The sequence below is a fragment of the Aegilops tauschii genome, chromosome 7 (assembly GCF_002575655.3).
Source record: "Aegilops tauschii subsp. strangulata cultivar AL8/78 chromosome 7, Aet v6.0, whole genome shotgun sequence".
NCBI lineage: Eukaryota > Viridiplantae > Streptophyta > Magnoliopsida > Poales > Poaceae > Aegilops > Aegilops tauschii.
The window spans coordinates 299509457-299528217 of NC_053041.3; the positions used below are offsets into that span (position 1 = coordinate 299509457).

The following is an 18761-nucleotide window of genomic DNA, read 5'->3' on the forward strand; positions in this document are numbered from 1 at the left end:
AGAGAAGTGTTAGCATGATGATATTCATATGAGGACTTTGATCCATATGAGGAATTTGATCCACGTGAGGAATCTGGTCCATATGAAGAATTTGGTCCATATGAAGAATTTGATCTGGGGTTCCTATTCTTCATAGGTGGTGTCATGATGACATTCACCTGAAGACTTTCAAGGCACCATTTGGGAACCCAGATTTTCTTCATAGGGGGACAGTTCCTGCAGTTAGTGCCAACATATCTAGCAAATACTTCACCATTCTAATTTTTGAACAACTTATAGTTGGAGTCAAATGACTCATCAGAAGAATATGAAGATTCACATGTAAACTAGATAACGTAGATGGATCTACTGGTGGTCCCTTTGCAGCAACCCATGAGGTTTTGGGATACTGCTCAGGCTTCTAGTATGTTCCATCAACATTGAGTTTCCTCTCAAAGGCAATACCATCTTTCCTAGGGTTCCTGTTGAGGATCTGCTTTTTTAAGCACGTCACAAAGAGCCTAATGCCCTTTGAGGCTTTTGTGCATGCCTGTCATATACAATTCCTTCAGCCCTGCATTGTCAGTGATACTGGCAGCATCCTCAGATGAGGAATTAGTGATAGCAGAGACAGGTGAAGAATTTGCAGCAATAGAAGCATTTGAACTTTCAGGTGAAGAATTAGCAGATTCACGTTCAATGCACTTCAAACATGGTGGAATGGATTCTTCCTGAGAAGTGCTGATCTGTTGAGCAAGTAATGAATCACGCTCCTTTTGAAGATCTTTATAACTCACCCTTAGCTTCTCAAGATCTTGCTTTCTTTGAAGAAATTCATAAGAAACCTTCTCATGATCAGATAAGAGAGTGTTATGATGACTCTGAAGGTTATCAAACTTGGACTGAAGTCTCTGAATATTTCCAGTCAAAGTTTTTGTGCGATCCATTTCTTCACCCAACATATCATTGCTCTTGTCTAGCATATTTTGAACCTTTTCAAAAGCCTTTCGTTGTTTCACAGCAATCTTAGCAAGCTTAGAGTAGCTAGGCTTGAGGTTTTCATCAGGTTCATCCTCACTTGATTCAGAGAAGAGATATTTGAGTACCGTGGCACCCTTTACCATGAAGCAATAGGTGGGAGCGTAGTCATCATCACCGTCGTCAGCCTTGTTGGGGAAGCCATTTTCCTCAGAGTTGAAGATGGACTTGCTGACGAACACAGTAGCGAGGGCTAGGCTCGCCACACCAGATTCTGACTCCTCAGATGCCTCCTCTTCCTCATTTTCTTCAGATTCAGCTTTAGAGTCCATTTCCTTGCCAATGAATGCCAGAGCCTTTTTGGAGTTGCTCTTCATGTGAGATGAAGACTTCGAGGATTTTGATGATGAGGACTTTGAAGATTTCTTCTTCTTCTTTGAGTCATCAGACTGTAATCCTTGTATTTCTTCTTCTTTGATTCCTTTTCCCACAGAGGACAATCTTGGATGTAGTGACCAGGTTTCTTGCATTTGTGGCAAGTTCTCTTCTTGTAGTCACGGGATGAGGAATCTGATCTTACGTCATCACTTCTTGAGGATTTTCCAAAGTGACCACACCTTGAGAACTTATGGAATTTCCTCACGAGCATTGCTAGATCCTGGCTTAGTTCTTCAGGATCACCAAGGCTGCTACCAGAATCCTCACCTTCAGATTCAGATACTACCTTGGCCTTCAGAGCGCGTGATCTGCCATAGCTCGGTCCATAGAGATCTCTCTTCTCAGAAAGTTGGAACTCATGAGTGTTTAGCCTCTCAAGGATATCAGCGGGATCAAGTGACTTGTAGTCTCCACGTTATTGTATCATCAGTGCAAGGGTGTGAAATGTGGAATCAAGCGATCTCAGCAATTTCTTCACCACCTCATGGTCGGTGATATCAGTGGCAGCAAGTGGTTGAAGCTCATTTGAGATGTCAGTGAGGAGATCGAAGGTTTGCTGAACATTTTCATTGTCGAGTCTTTTGAAGTGGTTAAAGAGATTGCGAAGAACGTCAACTCGAGAGTCACGCTGTGTTGAGACACCTTCGTTGACCTTGGACAACCTATCCCAGATAAGCTTGGTTGTCTCCAAAGCACTCACTCTGCCATACTGCCCTTTGCTCAGATGGCCACATATGATATTCTTCGCTTGAGAGTTGAGTTGCTTGAATCTCTTCACATCAGCAGCGTTCATAGAAGGAGTGATGGAGGGGACGCCATTTTCCACAACGTACCAAAGATCATTGTCAATTGCCTCAAGATGCATTCGCATCTTATTCTTCTAGTAGGGGTAGTCCGTCCCATCGAAGGTAGGACACCCAGCCGAGACCTTGATCATACCTATGGTCGACATAACTAAAACTCCAGGCGGTTAAACCAAAATCACACAGAACAAGGGAGTACCTGGCTCTGATACCAATTGAAAGTGCATTAATTCCACTAGAGGGGGGTGAATAGGCGATTTTTACAAATTCGTCACTGAGGAATTTCAGGGAGAGGAAATTCCTAAGTCACAAACGACTAGCAGCGGAATAAGTACTCAGATGCAAGCATAACAAAACTGAAGCACAGTCATCATGATGAAATGAAAACAAGCACATAGTACAGAAAGCGTAAACACATGATAAGCAGGCTGAAGACAAACTGACTGAAGAAATTGAACTGAGGAAATTGAGAAAGTCTTCAGTCAAAGTCTTCAAACAGTAACAATCAAGTACACAACACAGTAATGAGGAAATGGAAGGGTTGAGGAAATAGAACCAGTAGCTTGGTGAAGACAGTGATTTGGTAGAATAGTTCCAACTGATGTGACAGTCGTACGTCTGGTTGGAGCGGCTAGGTATTTAAACCTGAGGACACACAGTCCTCACCATATTCTCCTTGAGCTACGGTCAAACAGACCTCGCCCAATCACTCGTGGTAAGTCTTCAGGTGACTTCCAAACCTTCACAAACTCGGTCACTCGGCGATCCACAATTTCCTCTTGGATGCTCTAGACCATGACGCCTAACCGTCTGGAAGATGCAGAGTCTTCAAAGGTAACAAGTGTCGGATCCACACAGGAAGAATCTCTTCAGTGATGCTCAATCACTTTGGGTTTGTAGGTGTTTGGGTTTGGGTTTTCCTCACTTGATGATTTTCGCTCAAAGTCCTCGGAGGATGGGATGCTCTCAATAACAAGTGTCAATTTCTCTCGGAGCAGCCAACCAGCTAGTGGTTGAAGGGCGGCTATTTATAGCCTAGGGAGCAACCCGACATGATAAGACATAAATGCCCTTCAATGATATGACCGTTAGGTGGGAAGATATTTTGGGATAGCTGGCGCATAGCACAACAACGGTTGGATATTTGATCTATCAAATTCCTCAAGGCTATCATGTTCCTCACTTGTAGGCAATCCGCACTGGCGAATTCCTAACTCCTCAGTCAGGACAAATTCCTCAGAGACCAGAAGAACTTCATCTCTATCACTGAAGAAATTGACTGAACTGTATGAGATTTCCAATGGCTTCACTCGAAGGGATTGGTAGGTGTAGGATTTTGAGATGAGCATCACTTGGGAACTTTTCCTTAGTTTTTCCTCGACCCCCTTTAACAGTACGGTGTTTCCTATGACTCAATAAAGAGAAAATGAAACTACGAAAACAAAAGTCTTCACGCTTCATATTCCTCGCATGAATATAGAGTCTTCATGGTCACACCAATTTCTTCACTTTCAAAGTCTTCAGAAAGCCAAAGTCTTTAGTTGAAGACATTCATTTTTAGGGGTCGACTTTCTTTGTAAATATCAAACTCCTCATAGACTTATAGACCTGTGTACACTCACAAACACATTAGTCCCTTAACCTATAAGTCGTCAATACACCAAAATCACTAAGGGGCACTAGATGCACTTACAGCGGCAAGGTACCAGCAGGCGCTACGGCGGTACCACTGCCGCAGCGTCCGCTCCAGGACGCTCATGGTGGGTGATCTCGTCTTAGGCAGGTTCTCTCCAGGGAGGGGCTGCATAAGCTCTCTCCCATGTGGGAGGGCCCATTTAGGGTTGCCCGCGTCTCCAGGCATGGCGCCGCGCGCCTGGAGACGCAGCACGGGATCCCCATCCAGAGCGCGTGGAACATCCAGCACCTCCGAAAGTTCTACCCATGAAGCAAGGTCCAGTGCCTGTGAAGGTCTCTGCTCGTGACACTCTCACGTAATAATGAGTGGGGCTGTACACGCCCCGGAGTCTCCGGAGTGCCGCCCTCGGGCCTCGGGGGCTCCCTCCCATGTCCTAGTGGCAGCACTTAGCTCCGCGCTGGTGAGAAGACTAGAATAGGTGCCGGACGCGGTTGTTTATTCGCTTGCTTTCTGTAGCTGGTTTGCAACATTTTAATGGAATTTGGAGTTCTAGCATTTCTCGATTGCCTAGTTGGGTTTTTCTCCTTTTTCTCTGCTCGTCTCTTTGTCTTGGATCTGGGAGAACGACAGTTTCCCGTCGCTCTCCCTCGTGCGCCTCGCGCGGGGGCTGGGCAGGTGTGTGCGTGCGCTCGGCTCGCCCATGTCGTGAACACACCTCGCCAAAGCCCTTTCGCCCCAGAGCTTCGGCTCCCTTGATCTTCGTGAAGCGCCCTTGATTGAGCTCGTGATTTACGCACCCTCTTAAAGTCCATGCCCCCCGGGTACTGCGACGCGGTGCGGTAAGCCACGACTAGCCCATGCCTCAGGGCTCGCGCAAGGAAGAACAAGACATTTGATACGTCCATTTTGCATCATGCTTTTATTTCGATATTTATTGCATTATAGGCTATTATTACACATTATGTCACAATACTTATGCCTTTTCTCTCTTAGTTTACAAGGTTTACATGAAGAGGGAGAATGCCGGCAGCTAGCATTCTGGGCTGGAAAAGAAGCAAATATTAGAGACCTGTTCTGCATAACTCCAGAAGTCCTGAAACTCCACGAAAGTCAGTTTTGGAATATATGAAAAATATTGGGCAAAGAAAGCACCAGAGGGGGCCACACCCAGTCCACGAGGGTGGAGGGCACGCCCTACCCCCCTGGGCGCGCCCCCTGCCTCATGGGCTACCTGGCAGCCCCCCGATGCCCATCTTCTGGTATAAGGTGTCTTTTGCCCTGGAAAAAATAGGAAGGAAGCTTTTGGGACGAAGCTCCGCCGTCTTGAGGCGGAACCTTGGCGGAACCAACCTAGGGCTCCAGGGGAACTGTTCTGCCGGGGAAACATCCCTCCGGGAGGGGAAATCGTCACCATCGTCATCACCATCAATCCTCTCATCAGGAGGGGGTTAATCTCCATCAACATCTTCAGCAGCACCATCTCCTCTCAAACCCTAGTTCATATCTTGTATCCGATCTTTGTCTCAAAACCTTAGATTGGTACCTGTGGGTTGCTAGTAGTGTTGATTACTCCTTGTAGTTGATGTTAGTTGGTTTATTCGGTGGAAGATCATATGTTCAGATCCTTTATGCATATTAATACCCCTGTGATTATGAACATGAATATGATTTGTAAGTAGTTACGTTTGTTCCTGAGGACATGGGAGTAGTCTTGTTATAAGTAGTCATGTGAATTTGGTATTCGTTTGATATTTTGATGAGATGTATGTTGTCTTTCCTCTAGTGGTGTTATGTGAATGTCGACTACATGACACTTCACCATTGTTTGGGCCTAGGGGAAGGCATTAGGAAGTAATAAGTAGATGATGGGTTGTTAGAGTGACAGAAGCTTAAACCCTAGTTTATGCGTTGCTTCGTGCTGATTTGGATCCACATGTTTCATGCTATGGTTAGGTTTACCTTAATTCTTCTTTCGTAGTTGCGGATGCTCGCGAGAGGGGTTAATCATAAGTGGGATGCTTGTCAAAGGAAGGGCAGTACCCAAGCACCGGTCCACCCACATATCAAATTATCAAATTAACGAACGCGAATCATATGAGCGTGATGAAAACTAGCTTGACGATAATTCCCATGTGTCCTCGGGAGCGCTTTCCTTTATATAAGAGTTTGTCCAGGCTTGTCCGTTGCTACAAAAAGGATTGGGCCACCTTGCCGCACCTTGTTTACTTTTGTTACTTGTTACCCGTTACAAATTACCTTATCACAAAACTATTTGTTACCGATAATTTCAGTGCTTGCAGAGAATACCTTACTGAAAACGGCTTGTCATTTCCTTCTGCTCCTCGTTGGGTTCGACACTCTTACTTATCCCAAGGAATACGATAGATCCCGTATACTTGTGGGTCATCAAGACTCTTTTTTGGTGCCGTTGCCGGGGAGTGAAGCGCCTTTGGTAGGTGGAATTTGGTAAGGAAAAATTTATATAGTGTGCTGAAATTTACTGTCACTTGTTACTATGGAAAATAATCCTTCGAGGGGCTTGTTCGGGGTATCTTCACCCCGACCATTAGAGCAAAGAGTTGCTCCTCAACCTACTCAACCTACTGAACCTACTGAAAATGTTTACTTTGAAATTCCTTCGGGTATGATAGAGAAACTGCTAGCTAATCCTTTTACAGGACATGGAACATTACATCTCGATATGCACCTAATCTATGTGGATGAAGTTTGTGGATTATTTAAGCTTGCAGGTATGCCCGAGGATGTTATCAAGAAGAAGGTCTTCCCTTTATCTTTGAAGGGAAAGGCATTGACATGGTTTAGGCTATGTGATGATATTGGATCATGGAACTACAACCGATTGAAATTGGAATTTCATCAGAAGTTTTATCCTATGCATCTGGTTCATCGTGATCGTAATTATATATATAATTGTTGGCCTTGCGAAGGAGAAAGTATCGCTCAAGCTTGGGGGAGGCTTAAGTCAATGTTATATTCATGCCCTAATCATGAGCTCCCAAGAGAAATTATTATTCATAATTTTTATGCTCGGCTTTCTCTCAATAATCACTCCATGCTCGATACTTCTTGTACTGGTTCTTTTATGATGAAGACTATTGAATTCTGATGGGATTTATTGGAAAGAATTAAACACAACTCCGAAGATTGGGAACTCGACGAAGGTAAGGAGTCAGGTATAACACCTAAGTTTGGTTGTGTTAAATCTTTTATGGATACCGATGCTTTTCGTGAATTTAGCACTAAATATGGACTTGACTTTGAGATAGTAGCTTCTTTCTGTGAATCATTTTCTACTCATGTTGATCTCCCTAAGGAGAAGTGGTTTAAATATCATCCTCCCATAGAAGTAAAAGTAGTTGAACCTATTAAAGTTGAAGAAAAGACTATCACTTATAATGTTGATCCTATTGTTCCTACCGCGTATATTGAGAAACCACCTTTCCCTGCTAGAATAAAGGATCATGCTATAGCTTCAACTGTGGTTCGTAAGAGTAATGCTAGAACATCTACACCCTCTGAGCAAATTAAAGTTGAACCTAGTATTCCTATGGTTAAGGATCTCTTGGTTGATAATATTGATGGGCATGTTATTTATTTCTGTAATGAAGCTGCTAGAATTGCTAGACCCGATACTAAGGATAAACATAGACCTGTTGTTGGCATGCATGTTGTTTCTGTTAAAATAGGAGATCATTGCTATTATGGCTTTTGTGATATGGGTGCTAGTGTGAGTGCAATACCTCATTCCTTATACGAAGAAATTATGCATGATATTGCACCTGCTGAGATAGAAGGTATTGATGTTACAATTAAGCTTGCCAATAGGGTACTATTTCACCAGTTGGGATTGTTAGAGATGTTGAAGTCTTGTGTGGGAGAGTTAAATATCCTACTGATTTTCTTGTTCTTGGTTCCCCAACAGATGACTTATGTCCCATTATATTTGGTAGACCTTTCTTGAATACTGTCAATGCTAAGATAGATTGCGAAAAGGATATTGTTACTGTTGGTTTAGGGGATATGTCTCATGATTTTAATTTTGCTAAATTTCGTAGACAACCCCATGATAAAGAATTGCCTAATAAAGATGAAATTATTGGTCTTGCTTCTATTGTCGTGCCTCCTAATGATCCTTTAGAATAATAATTGCTCGACCATGAAAATGATATGTTTATGAATGAAAGAAGGGAAATAGATGAAGTATTCTTTAAACAGGGACCTATTTTGAAACACAACTTGCCTGTTGAAATTCTAGGGGATCCTCCTCCACCCAAGGGTGATCCCGTGTTTGAGCTTAAACCATCACCTGATACTCTTAAATATGCTTATCTTGATGAAAAGAAGATATATCCTGTTATTATTATTATTTTGACAGAAAGACTGTAAGGGAACCCCATACAGTATAATTGGTGCAACAAAATAAAATATCTTGTTATTATTAGTGCTAACCTTTCAGAACAGGAAGAAGAGAAATTATTGAAAAATCTGAAGAAGCACCGTGCTGCTATTGGATACACTCTTGATGATCTTAAGGGCATTAGTCCCACTCTATGCCAGCACAAAATAAAATTGGAGAAAGACGCTAAACCGGTTGTAACCTTTCAGAACAGGAAGAAGAGAAATTATTGAAAACTCTGAAGAAGCACCGTGCTGCTATTGGATACACTCTTGATGATCTTAAGGGCATTAGTCCCACTCTATGCCAGCACAAAATAAAATTGGAGAAAGACGCTAAACCGGTTGTCACCAACGACGGTTAAATCCTACGATGAAAGAAGTGGTAAGGAATGAAATACTAAAGCTTCTAGAGGCAGATATAATTTATCTTGCTGCTGATAGTTAGTGGGTAAGTCCTATCCATTGTGACCCTAAGAACGGAGGAATTACTGTTCTTCCTAATTGATAAGCATATTTCATATACATCTTTTGGCACTTAAATATGCGGTTTATTGAGATATGACCATCAATTCTTGCTGTGAAATATTGAATACTTGCATGAAAATCATATAAAGAATCATTTACAAGTCATTTGTTTCTTTTGCAGAAAAGTGCGCAAAGGCACTATAAACTTCCAAGATCTGGACTAGGTGGCTAAGAGAATTAGTCAAGTGAAAAGAAGAGAAGGAAGAATGGACTTGTGTGTGATGATAAGAAGTAACCAGAGGGCTAGCCAAAGAAGAGAGGGACCAACTTGGGAAGAAAGAAGAGAAGTAGGAGGGCAAAATTGCAAAGTGGCAGATAAATCATGACGGATCAAAATCCCTAGCACAGCCACCGATCCCCTTCGGGCCTGGCACTTCTCTCTCCCTCCCATGCCTTCTTCTCCATCTCAGGCCGCCGCCACGGCCAGGCCGGCATGGTAGGTGCGCCACCAGCACCCAGCGCCACCCATCCACCATCTTCGCCGCCACGCCACCGCACCAGCAGCTTCCATCACCCCCATCCACCGCAACATCCATCCATTTCAGCCGCCGCCGCGCCTAGATCCTCCCCCCTGCTGCCCGCTTCTCTCTACTTCTCTCCAATCTTCTTCTCCTAACCCTTCTGCTCCTCCTTCCCTCGTCCTTGCTGCTGCTCTCTCCCTCTCCTAGCGCTGCTGCTCCTCTCCCCTCGCCCCTACTGCTTCTACTCCACTTCCTCAAATCTTGCTGCTGCTTCTCTGAATCCTTCTTGCTGCCGCTATCTACTGCTTCTACTCCATCTCCTTGCACTCCTGCTTCTTCTTGTTTTCTGAATCCCCAAACGCTGCTGCTACTCTCTCGCCCCGCAAACCTATTACTGCACCATCTCCTTAACTCTCTCTGAAACCCCCAACTCCTCTTCACCTACAACTCTCTCTCATTCTCTAATTTCTGTAATTTTGAGTAGTGTAATGATCAATACTATGTAATGTTCAATTTTGTTAAGTGGAGTATCCTACTGTTTGGTTCAGTTTTGAAGTTGTATTATATAATGTTTGATTTGTATGTCCTCACTAGTTGATACCTGGTCACTTTGAGAAGGACTTCATCTTTCATACTTTGCTTAGTGAAATAATAATCTACATATGTATGTGTTGTCCTGTGATGTATAAATATGTGTGTGTTTGTGATGGGAAAAATCTAGCCGCTGTCATATTATCTTGTTTCTTCTCTCTGTACTTGTTTTGCCATGTGACTTTCCTTTCATGTAAGTTTCTATTGTCTCTATTAGTATGAAAATACCAAAAAGACAGTGAGTAAAATCTCAGTCTCCCTGTGCTTATTTTTGCATTTTCTTTGTCAACGATCTTTGGGAACGACCTTGTTAGTTTAGGTCTATATTTCCTCGCAATCATCATCTGACTTCTGTCACCTAGCTTTAGCCAAGCATTGTTGCCGTCGCCTAGTCCCTGTGGAGAACACGACACTCGCAGTTCGGCCGAAATATCCCACTGTACTTACATTTGATCATTTTGGCGCCGTTGCCGGGGACTAGCGTTGAACGATTGTGTGAAGCTATAGACTAGGCTTAGTATAGTTTTTCTTTAAATTTCCATTCAAATTTATTTCTGTGCTTCTTTTACGTTTTTACTTTTTGTTGCTTCGGCTTATTAGAATACTAACTTTCTGACTAGTGTTTACTGTTTATGAGTGTGTGTAGGAAATCTGAACTAATTGCAGGTTGTTCTATAGTTACACTCGGTTAAGATGACATTGCTTCGTGATCTTTGGATGCCCAAAAGTCAGTGCTATATCACAGGACCGGTTTGGCCAACTATTGAGGCAGAGAACTTCGACCTAAAACCTATTCTTATTGCTTTGGTTCAACAACATCAGTTTGGAGGACTGCCTACTGAGGATCCCTATGAGCACCAACACCGAGTCATGGAGTATTCAGGTACAGTCAAGTACCATGGAGTTCCTCAAGATGCTATCAAGTGCATGTTGTTCACATTCTCTCTCCGAGATGATGCTCGTGCTTGGTATCGATCCTTGCCATCAAGATCATTCAGTTGGAACGAGATATCACAAGCTTTCTTGGATAAATATTTCCCACTACACAAGCAGTCCGCAATTCGAGATGAGATCTTCAGCTTCGTTCAGCGTGAAGGCGAGAGTTTGTATGATGTTTGGGAGAGATACAAGGCTTTATTCAGGAGATGTCCTAACCACGGGCTCGAGAGATGGTTAGAGTTGTAGATATTCTATAGAGGATTGACTTCGGACACTCGATCTTACGTCGATATGGCAGGGGGTGGAGCTATTACAAACAAGACACTTGATGATGCTTTTTTGCTGATTGAGAGCATAGCTTTCCACCAACTTCAGTGGTATAGTGAGAGACCCAGCTCAGATTTGTTGGTTTGCTGTCACCACACTTCAACTCAGCAAGAATGTCTTACACAAAAGCCAGAACCAGTTTCTCTGTGTGACAAGATTGAGCTTTCATGGATTATCTTTGATGATGATGACACCAGCCTAGTTGACACACACTGCAGATCATATGGATATTAGCATTCGAGATTCAGTTTTGCATTGTGATGATTCTTCCGTGGATGAACCAGAGCTGCAGTTAGTTGCTTTTGATATTGAGAAGTCACCTTTAGTTCATATTGATCATGTGCTGGTAGAGCCAGATATGGAGAAGTTCTCCTTCGATGATGTCAGCTGCATTGATTCCTCAACACTTGAGCCTGAGATGGAGAGCTTCATGGTTGATTATGATGAGGTGGATTCAGATGTCAAGGAGCCAAGCTCTACTATTTCACTTGTTGACACGAGTCCGGTGGAAATTTCTACAACCACACCACACTTGATATCTTCAATTGAGGTAGTCCTGAAGCTTCTTCCTAACTATCTCAGGTATGATCTCAGCTTTCTCGACAAGATATGCCATATCATGGATACTGCCTATGCACCGTGCGATTTATTGATGATATCTATTTATCATATGCTCCATAGATATGCTTATGTGATAGGATACTCTATTGATGACTTAGAGGGTATTGTCCCTATCATTTGTATTGGCTTGTTTGTTGAGTGTTCTTTCAGGTTTATGCTTGTGCACCATTCATTGTGGGCTGACCAAGTTCGAGATGACATCCCATGGGATCCTGGTGGACCCAAAGCATGGCGATGAGGAGAAGCAATGGGGCACACACGAAGAAGAGTGAAGCTGGAGCATCCATGAGGAAGCAAAGGAGAAGAGCTGCAGTTGGTGAGATGATCGAGCGAGTGCTACACCATCAAAGCCCGGTGAGCTGTTTCATGACCCATTTCGAATATATCATCCATTGATACATGCTGAAATCAATTGCTATTTGGGTTGCTTGAGTCATTTCTTAAATATCGTCCCACTGAATTTTACCTTCGACATAGGGTGATTGATGTGAATATGTGAATTGAGTGTTGAATGCCTTGTAAACTAGTGACCTATACAATGCTTGCTTTGCTGAAAGTAGTGGAAGCTATTAGTTTTGAGTGCTCAAATCCCTAGTACACTAGAAAACTTAATCATTTTTTGCTTTTACCTTGATACACCTAGATCATCAAGTGTTAGATGCTGAATTTGTGCCAAGTGTGTTCCCATTTAGAGCAATCACTTAACCACTATGGATTAGCATGCTATGTTCTCTGGATCGGTAGCATGTGAACCAGAAATGGATGAGTGATGATTCTTGTTTCCTTATGTTTCATGCCATTGTAATTCCTTTGTTCAATATGTAATAATAAATAAGTCTGACTACCTATAGTAGCATGTCATGTTCCCTAGATCGGTGGCATGTGAAATCGGGTTAGCTTGGGCAGTAATTAATAATAAACATGTAATTGTCGAACCAGGTGTATACCATGTTCTCGGGATCGGTGGTATGTTCCTTTGGGGAGACAAACAAAAACAAAAACTAATAATTGGTCGAGCCAGGTGTATACCATGTTCTCCGGATCGGTGGTATGTTCCTATGGTGAGACTAATAATAATATAATCATTTCTTTATCTCTATAAATAAGTGATTTGATCACAAGATTTAATTCCAGTTCTTTTTGTTCTCGGGATCATGCTCTCTTTAGGAACCATTTGGCACAGTCATCATTTAAACTTGTTGATCTTCTTTTATGATTGTAGAAGTTTTAAATGATTGAGTCTACTAGTATCCTACTACTTTGTAACACTCTTAACCATTAATTTTCACTAGCAAAGACCAAAAGCATGCATTGTTTGGAGATCTATTTTACCAGGACATTCTTTACTCAGCTCACTGTTCACATTCTTCCTCTTATCACATGCCTTTGCTTGAGGACAAGCAAAGATTTAAGTGTGGGGGAACTTGATAAGCACATTTCATATACATCTTTTGGCACTTAAATATGCGGTTTATTGAGATATGACCATCAATTCTTGCTGTGAAATATTGAATACTTGCATGAAAATCATATAAAGAATCATTTACAAGTCATTTGTTTCTTTTGCAGAAAAGTGCGCAAAGGCACTATAAACTTCCAAGATCTGGACTAGGTGGCTAAGAGAATTATTCAAGTGAAAAGAAGAGAAGGAGGAATGGACTTGTGTGTGATGATAAGAAGTAACCAAAGGGCTAGCCAAAGAAGAGAGGGACCAACTTGGGAAGAAAGAAGAGAAATAGGAGGGCAAAATTGCAAAGTGGCAGATAAATCGTGACGGATCAAAATCCCTAGCACAGCCACCGATCCCCTTCGGGCCTGGCACTTCTCTCTCCCTCCCCTGCCTTCTTCTCCATCTCAGGCCGCCGCCACGGCCAGGCCGGCGTGGTAGGTGCGCCACCAGCACCCAGCGCCACCCATCCACCATCTTCGCCGCCGCGCCACCGCACCAGCAGCCTCCATCACCCCTATCCACCGCAACATCCATCCATTTCAGCCGCCGCCGCGCCTAGATCCTTCCCCCTGCTGCCCGCTTCTCTCTTCTTCTCTCCAATCTTCTTCTCCTAACCCTTCTGCTCCTCCTTCCCTCGTCCTTGCTGCTGCACTCTCCCTCTCCTAGCGCTGCTGCTCCTCTCCCCTCGCCCCTACTGCTGCTACTCCACTTCCTCAAATCTTGTTGCTGCCTCTCTGAATCCTGCTTGCTGCCGCTCTCTACTGCTTCTACTCCATCTCCTTGCACTCCTGCTTCTTCTTGTTTTCTGAATCCCCAAACGCTGATGCTACTCCCTCGCCCCGCGAACCTATTGCTGCACCTTCCCCTTAACTCTCTCTGAACCCCCCTACTCCTCTTCACCTACAACTCTCCCTCATTCTCTAATTTCTGTAATTTTGAGTAGGGTAATGATCAATACTATGTAATGTTCAATTTTGTTTAGTGTAGTATCCTACTGTTTGGTTCAGTTTCGAAATTGTATTATATAATGTTTGATTTGTATGTCCTCACTAGTTGATACCTTGTCACTTTGAGAAGTACTTCATCTGTCATACTTTGCTTAGTGAAATAATAATCTGCATCTGTATGTGTTGTCCTGTGATGTATAAATATGTGTGTGTTTGTGATGGGAAAAATCTAGCCTCTGTCATATTATCTTGTTTCTTCTCTCTGTACTTGTTTTGTCATGTGACTTTCCTTTCGTGTAAGTTTCTATTGTCTCTATTAGCATGAAAATACCAAAAAGACAGTAAGTAAAATCTTAGTCTCCCTGTGCTTATTTTTGCATTTTCTTTGTCGACGATCTTTGGGAACGACCTTGTTAGTTTAGGTCTATATTTCCTTGCAATCATCATCTGAATTCTGTCACCTAGCTTTAGCCAAGCATTGTTGCCGTCGCCTAGTCCCTGTGGAGAACACGGCACTCGCAGTTCGGGCGAAATATCCCACTGTACTTTCATTTGATCATTTTGGTGCCGTTGCCGGGGAGTAGCGTCGAACGATTGTGTGAAGCTATAGACTAGGCTTAGTATAGTTTTTCTTTAAATTTCCATTCAAATTTATTTCTATGCTTCTTTTACCTTTTTACTTTTGTTGCTTCGGCTTATTAGGATACTAACTTTCTGACTAGTGTTTACTGTTTATGAGTGTGTGTTGGAAATCTAAACTAATTGCAGGTTGTTCTATAGTTACACTCGGTTAAGATGGCATTGCTTCGTGATCTTTGGATGCCCAAAAGTCAGTGCTATATCACAGGACCGGTTTGGCCAACTATTGAGGCAGAGAACTTCGACCTAAAACCTATTCTTATTGCTTTGGTTCAACAACATCAGTTTGGAAATCTGCCTACTGAGGATCCCTATGAGCACCTACACCGAGTCATGGAGTATTCAGGTACAGTCAAGTACCATGGAGTTCCTCAAGATGCTATCAAGTGCATGCTGTACACATTCTCTCTCCGAGATGATGCTCGTGCTTGGTATCGATCCTTGCCATCAAGATCATTCAGTTGGAACAAGATATCACAAGATTTCTTGGATAAATATTTCCCACTACAGAAGCAGTCCGCAATTCGAGATGAGATCTTCAGTTTCGTTCAGCGTGAAGGCGAGAGCTTGTAGGATGCTTGGGAGAGATACAAGGCTTTATTCAGGAGATGTCCTAACCACGGGCTCGAGAGATGGTTAGAGTTTTAGATATTCTATAGAGGATTGACTTCGTACACTCGATCTTACGTTGATATGGCAGCGGGTGGAGCTATTACAAACAAGACACTTGATGATGCTTTTTTGCTGATTGAGAGCATAGCTTTCCACCAACTTCAGTGGTATAGTGAGAGACCCAGCTCAGATTTGTTGGTTTGCTGTCACCACACTTCAACTCAGCAAGAATGTCTTACACAAAAGCCAGAACCAGTTTCTCTGTGTGACAAGATTGAGCTTTCATGGATTATCTTTGATGATGATGACACCAGCCTAGTTGACACACACTGCAGATCATATGGATATTAGCATTCGAGATTCAGTTTTGCATTGTGATGATTCTTCCGTGGATGAACCAGAGCTGCAGTTAGTTGCTTTTGATATTGAGAAGTCACCTTTAGTTCATATTGATCATGTGCTGGTAGAGCCAGATATGGAGAAGTTCTCCTTCGATGATGTCAGCTGCATTGATTCCTCAACACTTGAGCCTGAGATGGAGAGCTTCATGGTTGATTATGATGAGGTGGATTCAGATGTCAAGGAGCCAAGCTCTACTATTTTCACTTGTTGACACGATTCCGGTGGAAATTTCTACAACCACACCTCACTTGATATCTTCAATTGAGGTAGTCCTGAAGCTTCTTCCTAACTATCTCAGGTATGATCTCAGCTTTCTCGACAAGATATGCCATATCATGGATACTGCCTATGCACCGTGCGATTTATTGATGCTATCTATTTATCATATGCTCCATAGATATGCTTATGTGATAGGATACTCTATTGATGACTTAGAGGGCATTGTCCCTACCATTTGTATTGGCTTGTTTGTTGAGTGTTCTTTCAGGTTTACGCTTGTGCACCATTCATTGTGGGCTGACCAAGTTCGAGATGACATCCCATGGGATCCTGGTGGACCCAAAGCATGGCGATGAGGAGAAGCAATGGGGCACACACGAAGAAGAGTGAAGCTGGAGAATCCATGAGGAAGCAAAGGAGAAGAGCTGCAGTTGGTGAGATGATCGAGCGAGTGCTACACCATCAAAGCCCGGTGAGCTGTTTCATGACCCATTTCGAATATATCATCCATTGATACATGCTGAAATCAATTGCTATTTGGGTTGCTTGAGTCATTTCTTAAATATCGTCCCACTGAATTTTACCTTCGACATAGGGTGATTGATGTGAATATGTGAATTGAGTGTTGAATGCCTTGTAAACTAGTGACCTATACAATGCTTGCTTTGCTGAAAGTAGTGGAAGCTATTAGTTTTGAGTGCTCAAATCCCTAGTACACTAGAAAACTTAATCATTTTTTGCTTTTACCTTGATACACCTAGATCATCAAGTGTTAGATGCTGAATTTGTGCCAAGTGTGTTCCCATTTAGAGCAATCACTTAACCACTATGGATTAGCATGCTATGTTCTCTGGATCGGTAGCATGTGAACCAGAAATGGATGAGTGATGATTCTTGTTTCCTTATGTTTCATGCCATTGTAATTCCTTTGTTCAATATGTAATAATAAATAAGTCTGACTACCTATAGTAGCATGTCATGTTCCCTGGATCGGTGGCATGTGAAATCGGGTTAGCTTGGGCAGTAATTAATAATAAACATGTAATTGTCGAACCAGGTGTATACCATGTTCTTGGGATTGGTGGTATGTTCCTTAGGGGAGACAAACAAAAACAAAAACTAATAATTGGTCGAGCCAGGTGTATACCATATTCTCGGGATCGGTGGTATGTTCCTATGGTGAGAATAATAATAATAATATAATCATTTCTTTATCTCTGTAAATAAGTGATTTGATCACAAGATTTAATTCTAGTTCTTTTTGTTCTCGGGATCATGCTCTCTTTAGGAACCATTTGGCACAGTCATCATTTAAACTTGTCGATCTTCTGTTATCATTGTAGAAGTTTTAAATGATTGAGTCTACTAGTATCCTACTGCTTTGTAACACTCTTAACCATTAATTTTCACTAGCAAAGACCAAAAGCATGCATTGTTTGGAGATCTATTTTACCAGGACATTCTTTACTCAGCTCACTGTTCACATTCTTGCTCTTGTCACATGCCTTTGCTTGAGGACAAGCAAAGATTTAAGTGTGGGGGAACTTGATAAGCACATTTCATATACATCTTTTGGCACTTAAATATGTGGTTTATTGAGATACGACCATCAATTCTTGCTGTGAAATATTGAATACTTGTATGAAAATCATATAAAGAATCATTTACAAGTCATTTGTTTCTTTTGCAGAAAGGTGCGCAAAGGCACTATAAACTTCCAAGATCTGGACTAGGTGGCTAAGAGAATTAGTCAAGTGAAAAGAAGAGAAGGAAGAAAGGACTTGGGTGTGATGATAAGAGCTAACCAGAGGGGCTAGCCAAAGAAGAGAGGGACCAACTTGGGAAGAAAGAAGAGAAGTAGGAGGGCAAAATTGCAAAGTGGCAAATCAGATCGTGAGGGATCAAAATCCCTAGCACAACCACCGATCCCCTTCAGGCCTGGCACTTCTCTCTCCCTCCCCTGCCTTCTTCTCCATCTCAGGCCGCCGCCACGGCCAGGCCGGCGTGGTAGGTGCGTCACCAGCACCCAGCGCCACCCACCCACCATCTTCGCCGCCGCGCCACCGCACCAGCAGCCTCCATCACCCCCATCCACCGCAACATCCATCCATTTCAGCTGCCGCCGCGCCTAGATCCTTCCCCCTGCTGCCCGCTTCTCTCTTCTTCTCTCCAATCTTCTTCTCTTAACCCTTCTGCTCCTCCTTCCCTCGTCCTTGCTGCTGCTCTCTCCCTCTCATAGCGCTGCTCCTCCTCTCCCCTCGCCCCTACTGCTGCTACTCCACTTCCTCATCAAATCTTGCTGCTGCTTCTCTGAATCCTTCTTGCTGCCGCTCTCTACTGCTTCTACTCCATCTCCTTGCACTCCTGCTTCTTCTTGTTTTCTGAATCCCCAGACGCTGATGCTACTCTCTCGCCCCGCGAACCTATTACTGCACCTTCTCCTTAACTCTCTCTGAACCCCCTACTCCTCTTCACCTACAACTCTCTCTCATTCTCTAATTTCTGTAATTTTGAGTAGTGTAATGATCAATACTATGTAATGTTCAATTTTGTTAAGTGTAGTATCCTACTGTTTGGTTCAGTTTCGGAGTTGTATTATATAATGTTTGATTTGTATGTCCTCACTAGTTGATACCTTGTCACTTTGAGAAGTACTTCATCTGTCATACTTTGCTTAGTGAAATAATAATCTGCATATGTATGTGTTGTCCTGTGATGTATAAATATGTGTGTGTTTGTGATGGGCAAAATCTAGCCTCTGTCATATTATCTTGT

The 18761-nt window shown here is 42.8% G+C and overlaps 1 long non-coding RNA gene and 2 other non-coding genes across 3 annotated transcripts; 1 reads left to right on the forward strand and 2 right to left on the reverse strand.

Annotated features, from left to right (window-relative positions):
• The first annotated feature begins 8784 nt into the window (after window positions 1-8784).
• On the forward strand, window positions 8785-18710 carry LOC141026492 (uncharacterized). The gene is made up of 2 exons (XR_012188703.1): window positions 8785-16458; window positions 17677-18710. It is a non-coding gene; the product is annotated as an uncharacterized lncRNA (long non-coding RNA).
• Window positions 10890-10993, reverse strand: LOC120970075 (small nucleolar RNA R71). The gene has a single exon (XR_005764823.1). It is a non-coding gene; the product is annotated as a small nucleolar RNA R71 (small nucleolar RNA).
• On the reverse strand, window positions 15276-15379 carry LOC120970073 (small nucleolar RNA R71). The gene has a single exon (XR_005764821.1). It is a non-coding gene; the product is annotated as a small nucleolar RNA R71 (small nucleolar RNA).
• Window positions 18711-18761: the final 51 nt, after the last annotated feature.